Here is a 5,373-nt window from a genome sequence, read left to right as displayed (position 1 = left end):
TGGGCGCCAACTGTCGTGGTTCTAAGTCTGACAGTAGAGTGGGGGGTAGGTATGGAGAGGCAAGGTCCTAGCTATGGAGAGGTTGTAACACAAGAGATGTACGAGTTCAGGCCCTTCTCGGAGGAAGTAAAAGCCCTACGTCTCGGAGCCCGGAGGCGGTCGAGTGGATTATGTGTATATGAGTTACAGGGTGCCGAACCCTTCTGCCTGTGGAGGGGGGTGGCTTATATAGAGTGCGCCAGGACCCCAGCCAGCCCACGTAATGAAGGGTTTAAGGTGTATTTAGTCCGGGGCGTTACTGGTAACGTCCCACATAACGTGTCTTAACTACCATAAAGTCTACTTAACTACAGGCCGTTGCAGTGCAGAGTGCCTTTTGACCTCCTGGTAGTCGAGTGAGTCTTCGTGGTCGAGTCCTTCAAGTCAGTCGAGTGAATCCCTCGTTGGTCGACTGGAAGGTGACCTCTTCTAAGGGTGTCCTTGGGCAGGGTACTTAGATCAGGTCTGTGACCCTACCCTAAGTACATGACCCCATCATTAGCCCCCGAATGGATTGAGGCTTTGAGTGACGGAGGAGTTGATGCTGTTTCCGATTGACCTTTGCACACTGGTCGTGCGTTGTCCTGAATCCAGAGAATCTCTTCGTTGATAGTGAGCAACTTGTCTTCAGTCGACTCGATCCATTCTTTTCTTTCGTCGAGTGATCTTTCGGGCTTCGTCGATTTCCGAGCGACGGATCGCAGGAAATCCCGCGCCTGACAGACTGATCTGCCGTTAGCGGATTCCGCGGGATGCGAAATTTGGGGAAACGCGCGAAGTGGAGCGGACTGCGGCGTTCGGATGGGACGGGACATAGACGCCTCGATTCTCGCGCCGCTTTCTTCGCCACGTATCTCGCCCGTGTAACAGTTCTAGGATATGATTAGATCTGCCGGGTCCACCTGTCATCCACTCGGAAGGGATCTTATAAATGCGCCCGGCGGGGGTTTTTTGAACAGTGCCTCGGCATTCTCTCTCTCTCTGCCTCCTTCGTCTCCACCCAACGCGCTCGCTCTTGCCCCCGCACCACTTCTCCTCACGCGCCCTGCCGGAAGCCATGGTCAAGGAGAAGACGGCGGCGCTGGAGCGCGCGAAGAAGGCGTCGGCGACGGAGAAGGCGAAGGGGAGATCCACCAGCCGCGGTGGGTCTTCGTCCAGATCCCGCCTGCCGAAAGGCTGGGTCCAGGGAGATTGGATCCAGTCGACCATCACGGAGAAGGACCTCCTCGACATGGCCAACGAGGGCCTGATCCCCCATGGAGCTGCGAGGCTTCCGGGGAAAGAGTGGCAGCCCCAGCCGGAAGAGGGTGAGTGCGTGCTTCTGGCTACCCATGTCGACCGCGGATTCTCTTTGCCGCCGAGCGTTTTCTTCCGTGGTTTCTTGAACTTTTTTGGAGCGCAACTCCACCACTTCACCCCGAATTCTATCGCCTATCTTGCCGCGTTTGTGTCCATGTGCGAGAGTTTTCTGGGCTGTCGACCGCACTGGGGCTTGTTCAAGCACATATTCACATGTCGCTCTCAAACTGTGAAGAAGGCGAGTCCAGGCGACGAAAGAACCCGAGTGGTCCAAATGTGTGGAGGTCTGGGGATCCAGGTGAGAAACAAGAGCACCTTCCCAGCTATGACATTTCCCGAGTCAGTCAGAGGCTGGCAGTCGACCTGGTTCTACTGCCAGGACGAGTCGACACCGGGGCAGTCGAGTGGGCTCCCTCCATTTACCATGGACCGAGTGAACAAGCCCTCCTCCCTGAAGCTGATTCCGGAGGAGAAAGCTGATGTGAAGATGTTGATGGAGCGCGTAGTTCAGTTGGTTCGGGAGGGAGTGACGGGCATGGATCTCCTGGAAATTTTCCTTAGGCGCCGAATCCAGCCTCTTCAGTTCCGGAGCCACTGCATGTGGTTGTACTGTGGGACTGAAGACGTGACTCGGGTTAACCCAGAAACAGTCGACGATGCCACTCTGGAAAGGTGGATGGCCGCTGTTACTGGGAACAAGGATAACCCTCGCGGAGCCAGAAGGATTCCTCCACTCGACTGCCACAGTGACCCAAACAAGGTATGTCTGCTCCACTTCCCATTGTATTTTTGTCGTATTTATTTCTGTTTTCTCTGCCGATCGATCGACTGATCTTTGTCTTGTTGTCCATCAGGCCCTCACTGAACTGTACTCAATGCCCAACGGAGCGCAGGCTCCGACTGAGGAGGGAGAAGCGAGCGGGGGCGAGAGTTAGGAGGAGGAGTGGGACTCGGACACCGCCGAGGCCGATGATGATGACGATGACGATGATGATGATGACGATGAGGACGGCGAAGAGGAGGAGGAGGAGGAGGAGGTCGCACCACCGCGCTCGGAAAGGCGGTCGAAACTTGTTCATGACCCTGCGACTGAACGCGGCGAGGGGGTCACGACTGTTACTCAGTCGACCAAGCGCCCCCGGACCACCTCTCCGGCGCCGACTGAAAAGGCGCCGAAGCAGCCCAGGGCGGCCCCGTCGAAGCCGACCAAGCACCTGCCGAAGATGAAGGTGTCCATCCCCACCATATCAGGGTAATCATATTGCTTACGTCTTCTTGTTTTGTGTGAACTTTATCTCTGGTTGGCGCTGGAGTTAGTCGACTGACTCTTTGGAGTTGCAGTGCTGCTACTTCTGAGACCTCAGCCCGGGCTGACGACCATGCGATGGAGGACGCAGCAACCTCAAAACCTGGTATTATACTCTTAACACCGTTTCTAGTCGACTGACTCATGATCTCTAATTCTGATTCTTTTCTGTAGCTCCATCCAATGTTGTTATCACTCTCCCTGATGACGATGAAGACGAGGAACCACTAAAGCACAGAATGAGAAGGAAAGCGTCTGCCAGCAGGGTGCCCCAGGATGTGACGGTGCCTGAGACTCTGGTCGCGGAGGAGGAGAACACCACTCGACACACTGTGTCCTTCGCAGATCCGCTGACGAGTGCTCCGCAGCCCTCCCTCTTCACGACGCACCACGTCCCAGAGGACCAAGCTGGCGCCGCGAAGGAGGCGATACGCCAGGCAGGGATCATGATGGAGCAGTTGAAGACCATCCGGGATGCGAGCCAGGCAGCTTATGACGCCAGTTCCGCCCTTCAAAGGAATGTTCAGGTCAGTCGACCACCACTTGTTCTGTTAGGATATGCTATCAAAAAACTTTTCTTTCCAGAATTTATAGTAGTCACCCACTGGGTGTGTTGATTTAAACTCCGTGTTAGCGGGGGCACGCTGAGTGCACCCGCTGGGTGTAGTCCCCAAGGCTAAGGTCAACTGCTGGCAGTCGGCCTTAGGCTTTATAATTTCAGTCTCTCCGTCATTCGACTACGGCGAATGGATTTCACAAACCGGTGGGGGCACGCTGAGTGCACCCACTGGGTGTATTCCCCGAGACTGTGGTCGACTGCTGGCAGTCGGTTACAGTCTTAGAGAATACATCTTGTTTTTTTTTGAGGTCGACTGGTCGACTCTGTCTTCAAATAGGATTAGTGGGGGCACGCTGAGTGCACCCACTGGGTGTAGTCCCCAAGGCTAAGGTCGACTGCTGGCAGTCGGCCTTAGGCTTTATAATTTCAGTCTTTCCGTCATTCGACTAAGGCGACTGGGTTTCACAAACCGGTCGACTGGTCGACTCTGTCTTCGACTGGTCGATTAGTGGGGGCACGCTGAGTGCACCCACTGGGTGTAGTCCCCGAGACTACGGTCGAATGCTCGTATTCGGCTGTAGTCTTAGAAACGCGTGATTTTTCCTTTTTCACTCGGAAGTGAATTATATTTGACATTTTAGTCGATTGGTTCTTCGCAGAACTCCTGTGATCTTGTGGCTCACTACTCTGAGCTAGAAAACAAGCACATTCAGCTCGAGCTGAATTTGAAGCTGGTTCAGGAGAATCTGACTAAGGCAAAGGAGGAGACCGAAGGTATGTTTGGTGAGACCTTGACGACTTCTTTTTCCCTTTATTTGTTTCAAAATCTGATCTTGCTGTAACTTGCAGGTAAGGTGAGGGAGGCCGAACGGAAGAAGGACCTTGAACTAGCTGAGAAGATCAAGCTTGTTGACGAGAAGTTAGCTTCAGTCGCCAAGCTTGAGCAAGAAAATGCCAATCTGAAAGCTGCTCTTGGGAAGAAAAAAGATCTGGAGGCCTTCCTGAATGGTCTTGCCAAGAAGCTGTTTCTTATGCTTGAAGGTAAATCTCTATGCTCGGCGATCATTTCCAACCGTGGTTTTTCCATTCGACCATTGCCTTGACTTGGTGATCATCCTTGCAGAATTTTGTCAAAACTTTGAAGAAGAAACTAGCCGGCTGGAACCAAACCTTGACCCCGTCAATTCTCCGATGGACGACGAAGCTGCCATGAATGTTTTCCGACTGGAGTCCCGTGTTGCAGCTGTCATGGACTATCTTGCAAGGCTGAAGGTCACCACATCTCGCATCGACTCGACGCTCTGGCCCGGGGAGACTCTTCAGAATGACCTCGAGTCGCTGATGGCTCGCTTGAACACGATCCCTGGTCGAGTGCAGGAGTGGAAAAAATCCTCGGCTCGGTGCGGTGCAGATGTTGCTCTGTGTCTGGCTCGAGTTCACTGCAAAGATGCGTGAGAAGACAAGCTGGCGGCCCTCCGGGTGGCCAACACCAAGAAACACGACTTCAGGTCCTTTATGGAAACTTTCCTTGCGGCTGCCACTCGGATCGCAGATGAGATTGATCTTGATGAGTTTGTTGCACCTTCCAGCCCTCCACAGGAGGGGTAAAAAACTTCTTCTAAGCTCGACGCTTTAAATTTGCCTCGGTATGCCGAGTGGAATTGTAACCGATAAACCTTAACGGGCTTAGCACCTGAGCACTTCCGGTTCCTTTAGGTATCGATCCGAACTTGAATTTGTCGTTTGAATATGATTGCTCTTGGCTCGAAATGTCTTTTGCAGGTTCAAAGCAGGGCGCTTACTGCAATTGACTTATTCCTTAATCCACTTAGGTGAGCGCTGGGCTGCGGCTAAGCCTCTGAGTGGAAGTCTGGCTTATCACTCGGAAGGATTTTCATAACTTAGGCGAGCACTGGGCTGCAGCTAAGCCCCCGAGTGAGAGGTTTGCCCTTCACTCGGTAGGATTTTGATAACTTAGGCGAGCACTGGGCTACAGCTAAGCCTCCGAGTGGAAGTCTGGCTTATCACTCGGTAGGATTTTCATAACTTAGGCGAGCACTGGGCTGCAGCTAAGCCCCCCGAGTGAGAGGTTTGCTCTTCACTCGGTAGGATTTTCATAACTTAGGCGAGCACTGGGCTGCAGCTAAGCCCCCGAGTGAGAGGTTTGCTC

Source organism: Triticum dicoccoides, chromosome 7A (assembly GCF_002162155.2).
Source record: "Triticum dicoccoides isolate Atlit2015 ecotype Zavitan chromosome 7A, WEW_v2.0, whole genome shotgun sequence".
NCBI lineage: Eukaryota > Viridiplantae > Streptophyta > Magnoliopsida > Poales > Poaceae > Triticum > Triticum dicoccoides.
The sequence above is the reverse complement of the archived record's forward strand: the minus strand, read 5'-3'. Positions refer to the sequence as shown.